The sequence below is a fragment of the Onychomys torridus genome, chromosome 23 (assembly GCF_903995425.1).
Source record: "Onychomys torridus chromosome 23, mOncTor1.1, whole genome shotgun sequence".
In the NCBI taxonomy this organism is placed as follows: Eukaryota; Metazoa; Chordata; class Mammalia; order Rodentia; family Cricetidae; genus Onychomys; species Onychomys torridus.
The window spans coordinates 66,072,128-66,095,396 of record NC_050465.1 but is presented as its reverse complement, the minus strand read 5'-3'; the positions used below and the strand labels follow the sequence as shown (position 1 = coordinate 66,095,396).

The following is a 23,269-nucleotide window of genomic DNA, read 5'->3' as shown; positions in this document are numbered from 1 at the left end:
GTCATTATAGATCTAATCTATGCCCAAAATGTTCTCTGTATTTACATTAAAAGCACAATTAAGGTTTTGGCTCAAGGAATCATAAATTGGTTTTCCACCTGTAGAAGTACCTCAACAGAACATAGGTGTGGGGGTATGAGTGTGCACATGCATGCACACACATGGGACCATTCTTGTAGGGGGCTATTCTACAGGCTGTAAGACAGGTAGTACCTTTGGCCACACCACAACAAATGCCAATAGCTCCCCTACAAATTATTATGACAACTACAAACAACCCTATACATTTTCAAAACCACCAATCCCAATGGAAAACATGGGCTGACCACTTGGAATATGCTTATTAAATGTTTATTTAATTGATGACCTTTGATCATGAGACCTCACAAAATTTCCTTTTCAAAGCATTTCTCATGTGAATTTACTGTGCATAAATTCCTAAGATTCCTAGTAAAGCTACAACATATTGAACTGACAGACAGAAAACTCCCCCCCACAACTGAAATGCACATGGAGAACAGGAATGTTTGAAAGAGGCTATGATCACTTCCATACCGTACTCTAGTAGAGTAAACTCGACTTGGCACGTGAAAATATTCTGCCATCTGCTATCACTACAGACAGAAATGCTTCTGGAGCCCACATGCCTGAGTATTTTTCCCATCACCTTCAGAAAGTAAATAAAAAATGAAAGAGGAGTTAAGACTGTTTATAGCCTGCTCTTTGAATTTGCTACTGTTACGAAGTAAACATAATGTTCTCATGAGCTCAGCCCTTTGAAGGTATTTCCAGAAGTAGCAATGGCTGGCCCTTTGGTACCTGTGTTTGCTACAGCTGCAGGAAGAGGCTGATATCTATTATTGGGAGTTTAAGACGAAGGGGCAACACAAACAGATTCAACAGTGAGGCTGTGGCAATGACGTCTGCATTTCCACGGTGCACATGGTAACATGTGGAGTAGGCTCCCTTCCCCAGGTCTACTTCCTGATCTGTTGATTCTCAGCCCTGGCTGCACATATGAATTTCATGAAGAGGTTTCCAAAGTTACTTGGACCTTGATATTGTTTTGTTTGTAATTTTTTGGTGTTGTTTTTACTCCCCTGGGTGATTCTATTGTATTTAAGATTGCTACCTTAATCCCTAATTCTAAATGCTATGGCTAGGTATCAACCGATTTATTAGACCAGTAAAGAAAATATTTTAAGGGTGGGCAAGACTCTGCAGTTCATAAATTACCACACAGAATGACATCTGTATCTCCTCCTGTTAAGTTGGTCTTACTGAATGTGTCATGTTATTACATGAGAGTAGGCACAACTTGGCAAATGCAAGTAAGGAAACATGAACTTACTTCAAAAGATTTATAAGTTCTTTGGGCTTATAAAAACCCAATAAGGCGGATCTCTGTGAGTTCAAGGCCAGCCTGATCTACCAAGTGAGTTCCAGGAAAGGCGCAAAGCTACACAGAGAAACCCTGTCTAAAAAAAACCAATACAAGGCTAGAGAGATGATGGCTCTGTGGTTAAGAGAATTTTTGCTTTTGCAGAGGCTCAGGTTCAGTTTCCAGCACTTTCATAGTGGCTCACAACCAGCTATAACTCCAGTCCCAGAACTTCCAATGTCCTCTTCTGATCTCCATGGGCACTACATATATGTGGTACAAACATGTAAACATGAAGGCCAACACTCACCCACATAAAACAAATCTATCTCAAGGAAAACAGGTCAGTTTACTCATATATGCATAAGTCACATGGGACAAGACAATGACAGTGGGTAGTTTGGAAAACCCCTGGATACACATATTCAACAAAAAGCTGAGAAGCAAACTAGTTAGCCTAAAAGTTCAGCAATAAACAAATTCAGCTTATAGTTATATCTAGAATGAACAGAACTTTTGACAATAAAAATTGAAGTGTCCTACCTACTACAAGACTCAGAGACCTAGGCATACCATCAACATCACACTGTGCTTCCTGAAAGCTTTATTGATCCATCTGTTCATGGTAAACAAGAGTGTAGGGCAAAATCAGCTACAAGGTTTTGAACACTGTCCATTAGAGCAGAATCTGCTTCTGCAAGGCAGCCTACCACACTGGACGTCTACCAAAGGTGGGGATGCATAACCCCTTGTATGGGCTCAAATCAGAGTGGTGTCAATCAAAGAAGCAACCCCACCCACTGAGGGCCATGATGAATAGAGTCTCTTGCCTCTCTTCTTGGTAGCTAGAGCACAGGCATATGACCTACATCTGGCCCTTCTGATGGCTACGCTTTACACACAATGCTATGAATCTAGTGATGAGATCAGCCTAATGGACCAGTGCTCAATAGCCACAAGTGCCAGTCAGCTCTATAGGTTCCCCACCCTGGTTTTTTAGTTTCTCAGTATTTTTAACAGTAGTAGAAACAACCTAGTACTCTTCTAGTCAGTCCTTCTGTGGTTAAGAGGGCCAGAGTGGACGCCAGTGCTCTATGTTCTGGACCTGACAGTCTTGTGAAGATGCAGGACAAGAGTTGATGGTCACCTCTGTTACTACAGAGAGAGCTCTTCTGAGAGTGAGGGTGAGGAAGGCTGACTCTAAGATGTCCCTTATTCCTGGTCCCTATTCCTTCACTCTCTGCATGAGGGTTCCTGGTCCTCAGCCCTCGATAAACCCTTCACTCTGCCCATGAATGGGACCCATGACTTGTTTGTAAACCAATAAAATAAAGCTTGTCATTTTCATAATTATGTTCCCTAAGACTACAGTGTCCACCCCACTAGTAGATTCCTTTTTGGAGGGAGTTGATATACTAGGACCCATTCTAGAAACAGAAAACTAGAAGTTGCTTCCTATGACAGCAAGGCTTAGTCCAATGACCCACGAAGGGACAAATTCTTCTGACAGCCATAAGGACCGGAAGCCAATCCGTCCTGAATCATGCCTCCAGATGTGATCAGGACTGACCGACACCTTTGTTACAGCTCCGTGGAACAACCTAAACAGATACCCGGACGAGCCATGACTGGACTCCTGTGCCACAGAAATAATGTGACAAGTGTGTGTTTTTTTATGTCAGGAGTTTGACAATACTTGTGACTTAACAGCAGATGACTAATACAACAGAGCCAATGGGGGGGACGACACTGGAGTGGAGGTCCAGAGTTGACCCTCGGAACCACATCATATTGGAGGTACCTGGAACCCTGATAGGCACCACTGGCAATTTTATATTATATAGAACCAACAGTTGTCCTCTGGTGTTATCAAGTTCATGGGCTTTCCTGAGGGTGTGTCCAAAAGAATCCTGGCCAAGATGAGAAGGACGACATAAGCAATGAAGAATCAGCGGAGTCTCACCAAAGATTCTTCTGCACACTGCTTCAGTTCCTACCAGGGCTAAGACTACAGGGAGACAAGATGTCAACACACCAATGGAATGACAACCAAGACATTAAAGCTACTGCATTAATCCCACAGTGCACATGATCATGTGTAGGTGATAATAAGAGTCCCACTGCACGAATGGTAGAAAATGCATGTGAAGAAATCCTCTACAATGATGAGCTCCCTAGAGGGCAGGTCAGAGCTCCTTACTTCAGAACTCTACTTCTCAGTATAATCTCTTTCCAAGAGCTCTTTAAAATCCATGCATATTCTCCGAAAGTTGTTAGCAAGTGATTGCCACAGGAGTCTACAACTGATATGCTACCAGAAGACCTGACAGCCCGGGGCTTGCTTCATCTGCCATTTCACCAGCACCCACAGACATGGCAGCAGCATTTTCTGTGTTAGCTCTCAACAGACCATGGCTTGAATATAAAGACTATCTTCCTTTACAGATAAGGATCTAAAATTAGAAAACTGCTGAGGATCCAGGGCTTTGAAAGCAACAATATAAGTGTGGCACTCAGCACAGGGACACTGTAAGAAGAGAATTTATCTAGTAAATCCATGCCAGTGGCTGAGGGAACATCTCTGCAGCCTTGGTGGGGTTTGCAGGTCCCTGGAAAAGTATAATTTGGATTCACAGTCTGCACAGAGGAACAAGAAAACAACCACAATTATGATGACCAGCCGAGAAACTGTTCATGTAGCTCAAGTCTAACACTCATGTCATGCTCATGTTCTGAACCACAAACACTTCCAAAGCACAGTCCACACTGCTGATTGGTGTTCTTCAACAAAATGTTTCAAAAACAAAACACAACACAATGTAAAAGTTAAAACCTTCCTTAAAAAAAAGAAAAAAAAGAAAAGGGGAAGTGCTGTGGATATCGCTCTGTGTAAATAAAGTTCTGATTGGCCAGTGGCCAGGCAGGAAGTATAGGCGGGACAAGAGAGAAGAGAATTCTGGGAAGTAGAAGGCTGGGGAGAGACACCACCAGCCGCCGCCATGAGAAGCAACATGTAAAGACACTGGTAAGCCACAAGCCATGTGGCAAAGTATAGACTAACAGAAATGGGTTAATTTAAGATAGAAGAAGTAGATAACAAGAAGCCTGCCACGGCCATACAGTTTCTAAACAATGTAAGTTTTTGTGTGCTTTCTTGGTTGGGTCTGAGCAACTGTGGGACTGGCGGGTAAGAGAGATTTGTCCTGACTGGGCTAGGCAGGAAAACTTTAACTACAACACAACTCAACACATGCCTTCCTCAACTCTTCTTTGACAGGGTGGATTTAATCTGTCACTAATTTCTGAAAATATTGTCTTTTCCATATCTAGTATTGGCTTTTCACTGTGGGGTCTTGGCTGAACCTTATAATCAATTACATGCAAAAAACTCTAAGAAATCCAGATCAAAATGGGGCTGGGGACAGTCATTAAAACTGTGAGCTCTGAGGAGGCCCTTAACTACCTGTAGCACATAAGGAACACCTGCCATCCCCACCTCCACCCCCAGCCTTGCACCTCCCACCAGGCAGCCATAGCTTGGGGTTGGTCCATGGGAGCAAGTGCTGGAGTGGGCATTTTATGATCACCATGCTCCAGACACCTGATGGCAGTCACATGCAGTGTACTCTTGAGAGACACTGCAGTGCAATTTCTTAGGGCAAACCTTTAAAGTTACCGCAGTAATACCCCAAGTTCTCAAGGTAGTATTTGAAGATGAATGCTTTCCAATTAGCTGTAACTCCAACTCTCTCTGTGGCTTTCAGTCCCTTTCCGAACCCTATAAACACACAGGAAATATACTGTCAGGAATGCCACTTAACTCCTCAGGGATATACGGATCAGAGAGAGGTCCAGTCACTCCTGAGTGTGACCACTCCCATCTTTATCCACAGAAAACACCCACAAGAGTCACAAGCCGGACGATGAGGGAAAAAGGATTTGGTTTTCAGAAAAAACAGAGTTCTTTGCTACTCTTCAGCCAGAGGGAGGGATGTACAGCATTACACTTTGCACTTAGGAGTTTTCATGGGTGGGGTGTTTTCTTTGTCACACCTTAAAAAAGAAATGGGACTGGAAGGGCAAGAGAAGGATGATTAATGAGCCAGTGCTCAATGTGGCTAAAGATTGCCACGGCCTGTGACTTCGGCTTGCCCACTGCTGTTCAGCTCTTGAATACAGGAGTGACTTTTGACAAACTCTTCTTCCAGTAGCACTAAGGTCTGGCGGGCAAGCACTGAGCAATCTGTCGCTCAGTCAAAGGCAACTGTCTCCTGGGCTGTTCTGTGCACTCAGAAGGAAGCAGAGGAGAGGCGGTCATGAGCCAGCCATCCTGTCACACAAACCAGACAAGACCTGCTCTCAGGAACCTGGATCTCCCATTTTCAAAATACAACCTCTATTGGAATGATCGTACCGCAATTCTTCAATGGGAAAATGCATCCAGCAACAACAAATGTCCACTAACCCCACACCAGTTATTGGTACAGGATGGATGGCAGAGCGTTCATTTTTAATTCATGGTACCTTCTTATATATGTAATACAAAAGAGGACTGCAAGTTTATAAAGTCATTTTAGGCTGCCAGCATAGTGCTGAAATATTTAAAACTCATTTGAAACACACACACACACACACATACACACACACACACAATCACTTCTGACAGTTTTTAAAATACTGTTTGACAACTGCATTTTCAGCAACTATAAAAGTGTGTGCTAGAAGAGCAGATTATGTGCACATGGCCTTCCATTAACAAGTCCTGGGTAATTTTGCCTACCATGCATCACACCTCACTCTGTTTTAAAGAAACGAGCAAAAGGAAGCCTCTGTCCAGAGTTCAAATTACTCAGTATCTATTCATACCTCCTTGTAAGTGAGAGTAACTGGTTCATCAAAGTCCAAAAGTTAATTATCCTGGGCAACCCTCCCTGGAAAGGTACAGAACCATGAACTCCCAACCGACACTGTGACTGAGTGTTCTCTGGGTAAGAACTCACTGAATGAAACCCCAAGTGTAACTCTGGAGGAGACTGAGGATATGGTTGGAAATAGCAATTATAACACAGCAGGCAAACACAGGGTCCTGAATGTCTTCTTGCATCTATGAGTATGTAACAAATGCATGTCTGATGCCTGCAAGGTCAAAAGAGGGTGTTGGATCCCCTGTAACTGGTGACAGATGGTTGTGAGCTGCCACTGGGTACTAGGAACTGAACTTAAGTGCTCTGTAAGAGCAAGAAGTGTTCTTAACTGCTGAACCATCTCCGCAGTTTGCAGGTCCCCTCCTACCATTCTTACTTTCTTGATGAAAATCTGCCACAGGCCTGTCCACTTGATTAATCTTTCCTTTTGTTTTTTGTTTGGTTTTCTGAAATAAGGTTTCCTCTCTGAAGCCCTGGCTGTCCTGTAGGACAGGTTGGACGTGGACGCCTAGATCCACCTGCCTCTGCCTCCTGAGTGTTGGGTTTAAAGGCATGCGCCACCAGCATCACCAGTACCTGGCGATTAATCTTTTCAAAAGTGTTACTCTTCATTTACCAATTCTATCCTATTTAGCTTTTATTTTATTAAATTTTGCCTTTCCCGGCATTTTGACCCACTGTAGCTTTCTATAACAGTCTCTGCTGCAAAGAGAAGCTCCTGCAATAAGTGATAAGAGCTACACTTATCTGTAGGCATAACTTCAGAATGCAGTTAGGGTATGATGCTGGTCTAGTAAAGTGGCAGTAGTGGGTTCTCTTCTAAGATCCATGGCCTCACTAGCCCCTGGGATCTGGCTAGGTTTCAAGTACCAGGCATGATTTCCCTCCTGTGGAGCAATTAAGTCTAATTATGCAGTTGTTAGGTTTTGCCAAGATGTAAGTATCACTATTGCACCTTTATGTTGTCACTGTTGTGGCTCACAGGTGGTCATGTTGTGGCTGACAGGTGTCATAGCTGGGTAGGACTACTGGATGCTTTCCTCCCTTGATAGCTTGCATAGCACTTTCTGGTACTATGAAATCTAGAGCTCAGGAAGGAGGCATTTAGGTCAGATCTAGCTCAAAAATCTTCCAATTCCTGTGTCTAAAAGTGTGTAGTGTAGCAATGCAGACTACCCTTCAACCAAGGGCAACAGTCACAGCCTATACTGTCTTGAGAGTCTCTTGGACTCCCCTGACCAAAACTTGAAAGGTGGTTTCCCTTTACTGTTTACCAGTACCAAGTGGTCAATCTAGAAATCATATACATACCAGCAACACTAAGAAGACTCAGAAGGCTGTATTCATTTAACACATATGCATACGTACATGTAACAAAAAGAAAGAAAAAGAGGCCACGGTTTTTAGAGTGAGTGAGGGGGCAGATATGGAAGGAATTGAAGGGAAGAGATGTTGAGAAAGGTTAGAGGGAGGATAGGGAAGGGGAAATTTGTGTAATCATATTTTAACTAAAATGGTGAAAAAATTTTAAAAATACCTTTCATAATCAGTCCCATCTCCCTCTTATCTACTTTTACACACACACACACACACACACACACACACACACACACACACCCCATTTGAGCTTCTTAAAGGTTTAGTTAGTTGCTTTTAAACTTTCTTGATATAGAATAAAATGTGCTTATGTACTGTCAACTGCCACAGGTTTAAATTCAGTTCTCACCAGACATTTGTAACGTCTTTTACTTTCTTTTTACACAGAGACCTAAATTCCCAAGTGATGTGGTGTTCATATTAGTTTGTGTGTTTATATCAAGCATGACCAAATCATGGTGGTCACCCTCTAAGCAGAGAGCATGACCTACAACATTCTGCATTTCATACATCTTTATGAGGCTGCCTCTGAAGCCTCACCATATGGTCTCCCAGCCAAGGGAGGAGGGGGGTAGCTGTTTCCTGGCCCAGACAAGCATCCCTACCTGCTCACCTATTGAGACATCCACTCCACTAGCTGCTTACCCTGCCATTCCTCAGCTGAATCCCAGAAAGTGCCTTTTCACTGAGTTTTGGGTCTTGGGTGTCTCCCTTTAGCCCACTCACGATTTCTAGTCCTGGGTGGCAAATCCGGTTATTTGTACTTTGTTTTGAATTCCATCCTGCCAGTGGCTGGCCCACCCCAAACTCTGATTGTATTCAACTAAGATTTATTGAGAGTCTATAATGTACCAACCAATGTTTGAGAAGAAGTAGAGTATAAGACATGCTAATGGACTGAACCTCTGAGCTGCAAGCCACCCAATTAGTGTTTACCTTTATAAGAGTTGCTGTGGTCATGGTTTCTCTTCACAGCAATAAAAACCCTAACTAAGACACCATGAAAGAGAATTTAGGAGGAAAAAAAACAAAATGTTTAAAAAAAAAAAAAGGTAAAACATACTAATACTTCTTCTCAGTAAGCCACTATTAATATTTTGATATGTCTCTTTTTAACCCTTTATGCATGGCTAGATTTTTACCTTGAAGGAAAAAAAAAAAACTGAAGGTGGTAGCTTAGCAGTAGAGGACTTAGTTGGCATGTATGAAACCAGGGGTCCATCCCAGGATGAGAAATACATAAAAATAAGGTTGAAGCCATGCTATACACAATGCCCAGTCTTCTACTTCCCACCCTTATTTTGCCACGAGTATTTTCCAAACCCACTAATCTCTTAACAACACCATTTTAATGGCTGTATTATAATGTCCATTGTGTAACAATTATTGATTTACCTGCAACTGGACATTTATGTGGTTCCCTACAGTCCATGTCAATGCACAGAATTATTTCAATCTTTGCTTGTTTATTGTGTTTATGGTTATTTGTAGTTTATACAGATTCTCAGAAATCAAGAGACATAAACCTTTTTCCTACTCTGGACACTTGCCATGTATGCACTCTGCAGAATGTCCACCCCAGCATGCAGTCTACCAGTTCATATCAATGCCCGGGTCACCAGCCCCTCAATAATACTGATGACTTTTTTAAACAGCTTATTAACTCATAGAGGAAGCAGGCTTGTTGCTGTAACTTCCCATTACTTAACAAATCAATCTTTGTGCCATGCATTTAATATGCACTGACTTACCTCTGTAAACATCAGCCTTTGCCAATCTGTCTGTTGGGATTTCTCCTGAAGCTCACATGTTGTTCATTATAAAGGAGTCATTTCCTCTCATTTATTTCTAGTGTTTTATTCTTTTAATTTTGGTTTATAATGAATTTGGACCTGAAAAAAAAAATCTGTTTCTTTTGTCTACATCTAAAACTATGTTCATTACTTTTAAGCTTGGAAATGTAAATCCCAGACTGGCACCGGGAAATGCTGGAGACTTACTCGGAGAGGGGGGGAGGGGGATGCTGAGTTTGAGGCAGACATCAAGGCAAGACCTCCATCTCAGAACGGAAAAGGATGATTTCCTTCACATATTCTTAGGCATTTTCAGATTGTTCTTACCAGATTATCTAAACATTAAAAGTCCATCAGATCAAGCTCTGGCTTTGTACAAAGAGCAAAACAAAACAACAACAACAAAACCCAAAGAAAACCACCCAGTCCCTAATTAAGCAGTACTCTTTTGTCTAATAATAACTAATGTTACTCTCATTGTGGTTGTGGCCTGTTATGTACTAAAAAGATGTGTGTCTTAGAATCAAGGAAATGCTATAATATAAATTGTAGAGGTGACATACACTGTTAGAAATACAACTTGTTATTTATTTGACCTGTGTACTATAAATGACTACAATATTAAAACACTCTCCTTCTGAATTCAGAAGGGAACAATGTCCATTTAAAAAGAGATAAATTAGAATCAAATTATCTTCTCTCATATAAGCTAATGAGAATCCAGCTTTAAAGAGAAGGAACGTTTATGTGGTCTGCAGCCTGTTCTCAGCTGTTATCACAGAATAATTGATGTACTAATGATTTCAATTCATAGCACCCACTGTCTTCATTTTGCATAATTTGAACCAAATATGAATATAAATGACAAACAGTCCTCTTGCCTATTTAGTACCCATGACCTTTATCTAAAAATCACTTAATACTGCAGGAAGAGAATTTAACAGATATAAGAAACACTATTTTGAAACATTCCTCCTCTTGCAGAAATGGAAAGAATTAGGTAAAAGTACCAGCAATACCTGGGCTATGATTTATCATCTTATTATTTGAGAATGAATATTTAATTATAAAACACTTATCACCAATAGTGTCTGGTGAAAGAAATTCCGAAGAGGCTGAAGCTTAATATATCTCATTATTTTTCCAATGAAGAAAATATTACCATGGAAAATTCAAGTCACTGTAATAACTACATTTGTAGTTTAAATCACCCTGTTTTATATGGCTGATGGTGAGTTGAGCACACTCCAGCGGATGGCCACGCAGGGGTAAATAAGCAGCAGCAATTGGACTCAGTGGGTTATTTCAAATAAGGACACACAGTTGGGAGGAGGTGGATCTACAGAGTGAGGAGGAGGAGGAGTGCAAAGTGAATATGATCAAAATACATTGTATGCATGTGTGAGATGCTCAAAGAATTAATAAAATGTTAAATAAATTACCTATCACACATAGAAACATATTCCACAGGGTTGCTCCATTGTATCATCAGGTTCAGGTATTGCCTACTGAACCAGGAAACATGACCTTCTTTTTACAGCTTTAAAAAAACTTGATCTTTTATAAATATTCTGCAACCATTATTACCTATGACACTGAACACAGAACACTGAAGCCTCCCAACTGCCACCAGGTCACCAGAATGGCTTGTTAACAAGCCTGTTTAGTTAGGTATAGACTGAGTAGGTGTTACTGTCCATACAGCAATAATCGTATCACAGCATGATGGCCAATTAGTTTTGAGCTCCATAGTGAATGTTATTCCAGACAACCCCATGTTCAACTACAGAAACAGCTGCTTCCTGATTCTACGCACTGCTTACTGTTTGTTATTCTGGGCTGGCTGGCTGGGGAAAGCAGCCCCTGAACAGAACCTGACTCGTTTACAGATAGAAGGAGTCTCCCAAAGCTTGCATGCTCAAGAGAGTACGGGAAATTTTTCATAGGTGTATTTCCACCTCTGTTTGTAATGGATTTTTAGATGGAACCACGGCAGGGCTGTCCGATTACATGGGACAATATGGATTCCTGTTACTAAATTGAAGCTTGCTTAGAAGTCATGTGATGTGGCTGACTGAACATGGCTTCTGAGTCAGTCACACAAAGACAGATGAGAATAAATGCTCACACATAGATGCTCAGAAATGGTACTTCCCAAGCCTTCACTACAAAATAAGGAAAACCACCATCATGGGCAACAGGAGCTGCTGTGGACCAGCTGAGTTTTTGCAAGAGTGGTACAAATGAGGCCCACTGGGGAGTGCCTAGAAACAAGAGCCTTGGGAGATAAATAGGTTTGGACAAGGTGGGGGAGGGGAGAGGGGGGTTTGAGCATGGGATGAGTGCTCTTGGAAGCGACATTGGAGAGTCTGCAAATGTCTTTACCTCTGCGTCTGTCCTCTCTCCTCACTTCTTCTCTCCCTTTCTCACCCACCTGCCCTCCACACCCTCTCCCCATCTGTGTTCCTCTCCTTGGCCCTCACTGCTGTCCTCACTTGTCACAGGAGAACTAAGGACACATCAGGAAGGCAGCCAGCGAGACATACTTAACAGGAACTGTTGTCTTCAGGCACCTTAATCTCAGGTCTCTGAACTACAAAGAACAGACTTCTAGTGTGCAGGTCAGACAGTCCGTGATACATTGTGGCAGCCAGAGCTGACTTGGCTGAGGTAGAGACTTCAGTTAACAACCAAGTGCCAACACCGGCTCACCACTTCCAGCTAAGGTGCCTCTTAGAGTTTATCTATGAAGTGTCACCCCAAAAGACTCACCAGTGAAGGTCTTGGTCCCAGGGGATGGAACTATCTGAGGAGGTTTTGGAAACTTTAGAAAGTGGGGACTACCTGGAGGAAGTGAGTCTCCAGGGGTATGTCCTTAAGACTATGTCTTGTCTTGCTCCAATCCCCAACTTCCTGTTACCATCAAGTGAGAAGTACCACAGGTGCCAAAAGCATCTGCTGCCATGACATTCAGCTTCACGTGGGCCAAGCATCAACTGAAGCAAGTATCATAGACTGAACTCCAGAGCCAGAACAAGTGTGTCTTTAATCTGTGTGCCAAGTAGTTTGTCACAGCAATAATAAAGCCAACACAGTGACGTAGTACCAATAAAATGTTAATTATAGGCAGAAGGGTGTGTGTGAAATATAGGAGCTTTTTTGGACATTATCTGCAAATTTTCTATTAGCTTAAAACCACCTTAAAACAGAATAGATTTAAAATACTTAATGAGGCCTATGCCTTTAATTTCTACTTCAAACCAGGTTATATCTTCATTTTCAGCATAAAAGATTTCCTGGAGCAAAGAGGAGATAGTTCAGTTGTTAAGAGCACTAGTTGCTTTTCCAGAGGACCTGAGTTCAGCTTCTAGCACCCACAAGGTGGCTCACAACTGCCTGTAACACTAGTTCTAAAGGCTTCAACCCCCTTTCTGGCCTTCATAGGCCCTGCATGCATGGTGCATTTAAACACATACAGGCAAAACACTCATAACATAAAATAAAAAATAAACAACAAAAACTCCATATGTTTTGTTCAGTCAATCAGTAAAAGTAGCTGCTGCCAAGTCTGACCATTTGAGTTTGATTCCTGAGACCCACATAGTGGAGGGAGATAACTGGTTTTTAAGAGATGTCCTCTGACCCACATACACATAAACAAATGAACAACAAATGTAAAACAGAAAGAAGGGCATCTTGGGTTTTCTCACCACTTACTACTAACATAAACAATCACAACCTCTTGAAATTATTTAAGGGGACGCAAACAAGACAAATCACAGACAAGGAGATACCATCCAGGGAAACTACTCTATGCAAGTACTCAGGCTTGGGAGCCAAGACTTGTAAAGAAGACTGACAAACACTGTCACTTGTAGTCTGCATCAGAGAGCCATACCAGTAGGTAAAACTAGGACATGGACAAACAATTTGAAAAACCACAGCAGGAAGCATTTACTAGCCATTAAATCGGAGGCTTCTGGGGTTTGGTGATTACATTAAATGTAGAAAACATAACTGTGCACCAGGGTCAGGGGTACACTACAGCTGTAGGATAGGGTTTATTTCTGGATGGACAATGATGGGTTGTAGTTGGAGAGCTTCTCTCCAGGTTCCACCAAGCCCCCGCGGTCCCATAACCCACGTATAAAATAATTATACAGACACTTATATTATTTAAACTGTTTAGCCATTAGCTCAGGCCTACCATTATCTAGCTCTTACTCTTATATTTAGCCCATTTCTGTTAGTCTATACTTTGCCACATGGCTTGTGGCTTACCAGTGTCTTTATATGTTGCTTCTCATGGCAGCGGCTGGCAGTTCTTCCTGTTCTCTGCCTCCTCCTCTTTCTTGTTCCGTCTACCCTATCCTTCCTGCCTGGCTACTTGCCAATCAGCACTTTATTTATTTTAACCAATCAGAGCAACATATTTGATATACAGAACATCCCACAGCAATGGGTGACTGTCTTAATTATCAGACATGTTATGTTTAATTTTTCTGCAGTGAATATGTTAATCTTTCAATTAGGACATGGAAAAAGGGGCACCTATTCATTTTCAGCTTAGTTATAACAAACAATGAGTGGGTGTGGGTGTGAAAAAGGAGATAGAGAGAGAGAGAGACAGAGAGAGAGAGAGAGAGAGAGAGAGAGAGAGATTGTGAGCAGCCACTGCCATAAGGTCCTACTGCCACAATGTTCATCTTCAAATGTGTCTGCATGTGTGGTACATGCATGTGCTCGTGTGGGTATAAGTTCGTGTAGAGGCCAGAGTAAACATTAGGTGACCTCCTAGGCCATACTCCACCTTAGCATTTTGAAACAGGGTACCTCATGGATCTTAGAGCTTGACAATTCAGCTAAAAGCGCTTTCAAGCAGGTTCCAGGGACCCGCCTATCTCTGCCTCCCCAGAGCGAGCTGGAGTTACAGACAGGCACAAATGAACACAACATTGTTTTTCAATTATTATCATGTATATGATATGTGTATGCATGAAATGTGTGCACACATGCTATGGTACACAAATGGAAACCAGAGAATAACCTTCTAGAGTTGGTTCTGTCCTTCTGCCTTGTTTTTGAGGCAAGTTTTCTCTTATTTCTGACACATTAGGTACGTCAGGCTTGCTGGCTGGTGAGTTTCTGGAGGATTCTCCTATGTCCACCTCCCACCTCCCTGTAGGACTGCAGGACTACAGATGAGCACCACCATAGCTGATGTTTTATGTGGGCTCTAGGGACTGAACTCTGGTCATTAGGCTTGAGAAGCAGGTGCCTTTGCCCAAAGAGCCATCTCAGTGAGTCCTTGTGCCCAGCTTTTTACTTGGGTGTCAAAGATCCAAATCCATGTCCCCATGCTTGTATGGCAAGCACCTTATAGGCTGAACCATCTCTCCAGAAACAAGTGATTTTAAGAGGATAGGTTACACTGAATTTCAGCAAACAGAATCTAAAGACAGCTCAGCAGTCAGGTTCAACTGTCTTCTCTGCATGGAACATGCCCAACTTCCACCAGATCTGCAGTAATAGGCGGATTAGAGTCCAGCTGTTCTGGCCTGGGCTGGACTGTCTCTCTTTTCACAGGCTAGGGTTTCCACAGCCAAGGAGATCATTTATCTACTACCTTTCTCTCAGTAAGTTCCAACTGTAGTGGGAGGGAAAATAAGCTTCAAAATTTGTCTCACTATATAAAATCCATCTCAAGGGAGTCTTGGTTTGGGGTGAAATAATGTTACCACATTAAGTTCTGTCCAACTGGAAGTCCTCCTGGAAGGCAGGGTGAATCTGCCAACTTCTTTATGGGAGCACATAAGACAAAAAGAGGAATATATAAACAGACATTTAAGGGATACAGAAGAAAAAAAATCTCACCTACTCCACAAATCTTTTCAGAACAGTTCTGGAATGGTGATTTGAACTAAACTCCAAGGGGCTGGGAAAACAATTTCCATGAAATGAAACAGGATGACCATCCTTCTACATGTATTCGCTGTCTAAATTCATTAGAATCTCAGTTTAGATTGCTGAGATCTATGTAAAATGCCAGGTGGGCCATGTTGGTTAATGTTGGTTAAGTGGCAGTGCTCGTGGATAGCCGCCGCCCGTCCGCCGCCCATCTGCCACCAGCAGCAGCCATGCCGACAGAGGAGAGTGCTGGATGTATCTATCAGTGAGGGAAGAGTCATGAGCCATGGTTACCTTTCTAGAGCTTGGAGGGAGAGAGAGAGAGAGAGAGAGAGAGAGAGAGAGAGAGAGAGAGAGAGAGAGCGAGCGCACAGAGGGAAGAGTGCGGAAAAGCGATAAAGCACAGAGGACACGCCCGCTTTTTAGGCTGGGAGGCCTTTGCAGGCTGGTGATGTGATTAAGGACATGACCTTCACATTCTGGTGGTGGAGAGTTAAGTTGGGAGGATCCAGCCGAACTAGCTAAGTCAGTGGTTATAGACATAGTAAGACAGGTCTTTAAAAAAGAGAGAGAGAAAGAAAAGGGAAGATACCTGATATAAACCCCTGGCCTCCACATACACACAGAAAGGAAAAGGGGACAAAGAAAGACACAATGGACTCAGTCAATAAAAGATAAATATATAATCCTATACTATAGCAGAAAATGATACTTATTACAGAAACATGCTTATCCTGGATGACAAATGAATGCATGCCCACATACACAGGCCACTCTGTGCGAAACCTAACATAAAGGATGGTACAAATTAAGTGACTTCTTGAATAAACATTGTAAGCCATCCTTGAAAACCCCCAATCCCAGACAGCAGGCCTTGGTCTTCTTAGGGAGCTACAGGAGCATTGACCAAAACCTGAGAGAACAAGGTGCATTCTGGTGCATTTCAACTGGCAGGCTGTTCTTGTTTAAAAGCCTTCTCTGCAAAGCTTGGTTGGTTCAAATATGGCTGGATTGGCATGTTTATCACCTGCTTGTTTGCTTACACAAACCCCTTATGTATATCTTAACTCAGTGTCCAGTGTTTTTTGTTCATTTTTCACTCTCATTGGAAATATTTTTCAGGAAGTTTACAAGGAAACGTGACACTAGCATCTAGGGACTGTGTGCACTTTTACACCTGCTTTTCTTCTTTGCGTTCTCTAGCCCTGTGTATTTTTCCAAAAGACGTGTATTAACAACTTTGCTTACAGCTGAACAGCTGCTATTAGTATTCCGGCTTAAGGTGAGGTATCAATCACACATTTCACACACAGACAGATCTTGAGAGTTGGTGGTCATCAGGAAACTCTGTGGACAGACAGTCCTTGTCTTAATAAAACATAATAGTCTAGAAATCTGTAATCACAGCCTGTTCTTTTCATGGCCACCAATGTCCTGGCAATCGAAAGTGCTCTTCCATTACAGGCATAGACAGGCTCTGACACTCCTCCTCTATTTCCAACTCCAGTTGAAGAAATTAGTGGTGGATATAAAACAGAACTCAAAATCTTTACAGCCTATGACATTATTATTATAGACTCAACTGAGCACCTATACATAAAACTGAAACCAAAGTCCTTTGAAATAGGGTTTAGCCAGACTACCTACATTCATCACTGACTCCCAACTCCTTTTCTCCTTCCTCTCTGAGATCTCTCCCTCTCTTCCTTCTGACTTCCTTCTTTTCCTACCCACATGGTCTTACTATGAAACCCAGGCTGGCTTAGAAGGCAACTCAACATCTTTTGGATCTTCTTCCTCCATTGTGCTGGGAACAGGGCATGAACAGCCATGTCCAGCCACAACTCTTCAAGGGTTCAAATCACAGTGGAGACTATTGCTTTGAAGCCTTGCCATGTGACTCATAGTTCCACACAAGCTCAATATGGATCAGTTCTCCTTTATTTTCACTCTGATTTTTCCCTAGGCACACCTTCCACACTCTCTCTTCTTCCATTTTCCTCTTGACATTTGACTCACAGCTGATATCACACTTGCAGAAAAAACTCCCCAACATAGTATGGCATAGAACTACTGTCTTCTTCGATTCAGATTCTGTGGGTCAGGTATCCAGAAAGAATACCAAGGGGTAGGCAGCCTCTATTCCACACTCTTTATAGCCACAGCATGAAAACCTGAGGCCACATCTAAAGTTAAGGGCTCACAAACCTGGAATTGACACTGTTGGTTACATTTACATTGGTTAACAATGAAGTTACATTTCTTATATGGAATCCAGGGGGAAATATTTTCACTCATAAAGTTAAAAAAAAAGGCGTGATGTCAGCATTATACCTAAGCCGTATTCTATTGAACAATGTGTCAGAACTCTACCAGTCCAAAGATAAGGGAGCTCACCTTCACCTCTTGGAGACAGGACAGGAGACACTACATATTGTCACTTTCTAATTTGTCACCCTCAATCTCATTCTTAATCCTAGGGGCAAAGACCATCAGCTCAGGGATAGCACCATCCATAGTGGGCTGCCCTCCTCGCCTCCAGCAAATCAATCACTGATTAAGGAAATGTCTCACAGCTGGATCTTATGGAGCATCTTCTCAATTGAGTTTCCCTCCTTTCGAGAAACTCTAGTTTGTGTCAAGGTGACATAAAACCAGCCAGCACACCCTTCATATACATATACCTTCCTTCCATATGAAGCTCTCTTTCATCGAATCACAGCTAAATTCTACTTTCACCAGACTAAAATGCCTGTCTTCACTTTCATAGGAGTTAGCAGCTTTTACCAATCAGGAAGACCCTATGGGGAAGGGAACAGTGTTTTGGTTTAAGTTAACATTGGAAATGTACCCAAAGCATACACACAAGGTGTGTGTGTGGTGGGGGGGGGGAGCAATCCTCCAATCCTCCTTTCCTCAGGATTTAATTCATAACTGCTAGGGGTTACAGCCTTTTACAACTGAGACATTGAAGTAGCAGGCCATGCACCTGCCAGAGCTGGGAGAGTGGTCCTGACCACGTGCTCACATAGTTTGGTAAAATTTGTTCATGTGAAATACCTTAACCACAATCAGTTAACACTGCCTCCTCTTTCCATTTCAATCTCCTGTCTGCCACACTTCCTCCCACACTAGATGTAGACAGAGTGGTCACAGTTTGGGGACTTCAGTGAAGGGGAAGCTGAGTTAAGAATATACTTCATTTGGGTTCAGGAAAGTCTATGTATGTGGACTATTGTCATTTCGTGTAGAGTTGAGTCAGCCATTATAGTGCAAAAATGGCTTCCAAAAATGGTCCTACTACCCACTGTGTATGCTCACTATGGACATTAGCAGGCAGTGTATGCTCACTATGGACGTTAACAGGCAGTTTATGCTCACTATGGACATTAACAGGCAGTGCAGGTGTGGCTGTCACAGACACTGTTATGTAACACAGCTGAGCAAGTATTGACAGTATGGTGATGGTCTCAGAGTTAGAACTCAGCGCCTGCAAAACTCGTCCACTTGCCAAGCGTGTCAAGTCACAAGTGGACGACTCAATGCAGACAGCTGTGCTGTCAACTCTATACTAATCAGTCACCTGGGAAGAGGGAACCTCAACAGAGGAACTGGCTCCACCAGACTGGCATTAGGGTATGTCTATGGGGCATTTTTTTAAATTGATGATTGATGTAGGAGGGCTCAGCTCACTGTAGATGGTGCCACCCCTGGGCGAATGTGTATAAAACAGCAGACTAAGTCACTGGGAACGAGTCAATGTGCGGTGTTCTCTCATAGCCTCTGTATCAGTCCTGTTCACTGTTGCTGCCTCAAGACGGCTTCCATCACTGACAGACTGTAAACTGTAACCAAAACAAACCTTTCCTCCTTGAGTTGCTTTTGGTCATGGTCTTTATCATTTATCACATCAGCAGAAACCAAACCAGAACCACTGTTGCAACAGAAATTAAATAGAAGCTCCGCTATGTCAACACATACTTGACGACGTGGCACAAACCGTTATAACTGTACCAGTTTGGGTCTCAATTTTGGGAATCATACAAATACACTAGGGACTAGGCAGTTGTCACACTCAGGCAAAACTGTTTTCAAGGCAGATCACAAGCTACAGACAGGAATACGTGGCAGCATCATGGACTCCCGGTAACAGAATTCACAAGGAAAACTGTACACTCAAAGTACTGTTTAAGTGTTTTAGTGTCTTGGCAATCAGCACAAAGTAATGGGATCAGGGAAATGTCCCATTACACCACCAGAGGTACGTGACAACATTCAAGCTAGTCAAACAACATCTGACAGTGGTCAGTGTACAGTGTAGACCCCACACATACACACACAAACACACACACACACACACACACACACACACACACACACACACACATACACACACACACCTCGAAAAGCACCGGATTTGATGGTTTGTACATGAAAACAACCCAATAGAGGCTTCCCCAGTCTGGACAATAACCCAGTGTTACATGATGAGTCATGAAAGACTGTTCTCTGAACTAGTTAATAAAGACCTAAGTTTGAACCACCCTGATGTCCTCCCTCGAGAACTGCAAGCCCCAGATTATTTTCCCAGGAAGAGAGTCACAAATTCTGCAGCACAAACCTGTGTGGGAATCACTGCAGGTGGGCCTGGGAATTACATTCTGCTACTTTTGTAGATTTCTCCTTGCTTTTCAATATAAATTAATTCCTGAATTGTGACTTCGTTCCTCATTTAGGTTTTGTTTTCTTTTGTATCTGATCCCTCCCTCTCTCCCAGCCTTTGAAGAGGATTAACGGAATCGAATAAACTTGATACCCACGAAATTAAATCTGCTCTTGATGAAACATTCACCTTCCTCTATCCACAGATAGGAGAAAATGAGGCCCAGGGAGGTTGTCAGATTTGCCTGAGGGCACACAGCTAGAATGGAACTGCTGGTCCTGTCACACTTGGCCTGGTCCTTGGCTTGGCCACTCACTCAGTGGCTGTCTCACCCTGGGTGCCATTTATTCCTCTTAACTTTTCTGCAGAGATCCATAATCTATGCTGGAAGACAAGCCTTGCCATCAGATCCCCCTTATTTACATCAATAAGATGCTGGTGGGGGGCCGAGGTGGGAAAGAGCAAGGACCTCCTCTGGGGGACCTACCCTTCCCACCCATGCTGAGCTGCCTTGGGAGCAGCAACACCTCTTCAAACAAACACAGGCACCTACCAGGGTCCCAGGAAGAGAAAGGAAATGACATGACAAGAGTGAAGCTGAGCAGTCAGGAGCAGTGACACCACGTAAATGAGTTCGAGTACTTCCCCCTGCACAAGGCCTATTGTCGCCTTTTCTGGACACTTTCCTTCTTACCACTGAGAGTACCTGGGGGCCATTACTATCCATGGCTTTACGAAACCCAGAGACCGACCAAAAGTCTGCTGGGACAGACTTTTTCTCCCTCCCATACCCAGGGCAGCCCAAGTAGCTCTAACAAGAAAAGCAGGCTTTGTTCTAAAGACTCACCGTGTTTCCTCAATGAAAATTCTATTTGACAGCCACCAGAAGGTTCACAGTGGAGGGCACCGAGAGCTCTGGCTTTGTTTTCCCCTCCCATTTGTGTGTCCCCACTCCCATGCTTTTTTTTTTTTTTTTTTAAAAAAAGCTATTTCTTTTATTCAAGAAGCATTTGCTTTTTGGTTCTCTAGACCAGTGGTCAGCTTAGTCTGTATCTAGACATATGCCTAAGTAGATGCTTTGATATTAGAAGTTTATCATTCAAGGCAGTCAAATCTTGAAAAATCAAAAGATTTACTCTTTCAAGTTTTAGTGATGGGAAATTTCATTTAATTCCTGGGCTCGGGCTATCATGTCCCTACACACAGAAGAAGGGTATTATGCAACCACCTCCTTTTTTAGGAGACCCTAAAAAAAACAAAAAAAGCAAGCATGATGAGTGACTCAGAAATCACTGTATGAGAATATTAAAAAGCACTGTTTTCAGTGGACTCACTAGAGGATAGAAATTTATGCACCAGGGGGGTGACTTTCATATGAATGTTGAGTGCTGTTAGGCACACACAAGAGCCTACTGGGTACACAGAAAACGAAGTCTTCTCAAAGGAGTGGAAGAACTATGAGTGACAGGTAGAGGGCTGCTCAGATAAGAGACGACATTACTAGACCCTTTTTAAAGAAAACGTTGAAGATTGTTGTTGGGCTGTCCTCCTAGAACTGTCACAAACAGCAACACAATTGTAAGTGGGCGATGTTCAGTGCCACGTCTGTGCCATTTTATACGCCAGCTGCCAATGGCTGCCATAACAGAGAATTAGCATTAAAGAAGGATCCAAGTTAGTAGGTCACCATACAACATAGGGAGTGTGTTCCGAAACGAGACATAGCACCCAACAAGTCATACAAATCAAAACCAAAATAAAAGCTCCTAGCTGAACACTAACTAACTAACTAACCAACTAAATAAATAAATACCTCTTTTTCTCCCTTCTTTCCTTCCTTCCTTCCTTCCTTCCTTCCTTCCTTCCTTCCTTCCTTCCTCCCTCCCTCCCTCCCTCCCTCCCTCCCTCCCTCCCTCCCTTCCTTCCTTCCTTAATTTTGAAATCTTCTGTGTAAACACTGCCCAGGTCCCCATAGGCCATATTTCCAGTTGCATAATACAGACTGTATGAACTGAAGCTGGTGGAAGAGATAGGACATATAACACAATTTATCCTCCTTTGTCCAAACAGCAGAGAAAGAACCAAAGTTGGAAAGTTCAGAGTGACTAGGTGGGAGTCAGGAGGTGAAATCAGAATGGGTCTAGTATCTATTGAGAGCTCTTTATTAACCTCTACATCTCTATGTCTTCATTGGTCCAGGAAAACTTATCTGGATTAGAGGTCCAAATGGTAGTTCTTGGAGCCCCGAGGTTCTGCAGAGGGGTTTCTGAGGAAGCCACGTTAACAAAGGAGGAAAGACAAAGTAAATAGAGTGGGGCCTAGCCTACTGTTGTGGGATATTTTGATATCCTGTGACACTGTCAAGACTAAAAATAAAGTTTACTTTGAATCAGAGGGCAGTTAGCTACTAGCTGATCAAAATTAGCCATAGAGGTTTTGGAGGACTGAGGACATGTAGAGAGACACAAGAAGCAGTAGGGTGGGGCTTAGAAAGAGTCTCAGCTTTTTGGATTGAGGAAGGTGAGAGAGGAGGTCACTGGTCGCTTTTCCACTGCTTCTCTGACCATTCAGGTTTTACTCCAATATTTGATCCTGAGTTTTTAGTAATAAAGAATAATTAGATAGACGCTTCAGCCTACAGCTGCTTCTCCACTCCAAATGGATCAGAGTTTGATCATTTTGTTGTTGTCTTGTTTTGAAACATGTAGCTGAGGTTGGCTTCTAATTTGCAATCAATCCTCCTGCCTCAGACTCCTAAATGTTGAGATTATAGCCTGTACCACTACACCCAAAAGATTTCATCCATTTACTGTGTAAAAATTCTCTATTCAAAAAGTTTCTTACCAAGACAATTTCTAGCTTAACATGGCCCCAAAGCATTAGACCAGAGTACATGCATGATTTGTTGTTTTTTTTTTTTTAAATCTTTCGTGGTATCTATATGGTTCTCTAGAATATTGTTATTAGAGTTCACTACTGACTGGTTAATATTGATCCTTACATCTGTAGACCACGATCTCTTATTCCTAGGTACAAAAGAAGAAACTGAAATTCCTAAATTACACAGTACAGTAGCTGACAGGATTCAACCCTGGAAACGTCTAATATCAAAACTGTGGAACTCAAATCTGTTTTCACAGTTAAAAAATAAACTTCATTGTCAAAAAGTAACTTGTTTTGTTTTTGACTTAGTTTTTAAGACAGAGAGTTTCTCTATAACACA

The 23,269-nt window shown here is 42.5% G+C and overlaps 1 protein-coding gene across 7 annotated transcripts in view; it reads right to left on the bottom strand.

Moving 5' to 3' along the window:
- Rhbdd1 (rhomboid domain containing 1) overlaps positions 1–23,269 on the bottom strand; it is a 125,940-nt gene that overhangs the window by 78,593 nt on the left and 24,078 nt on the right. The window lies entirely within an intron of this gene.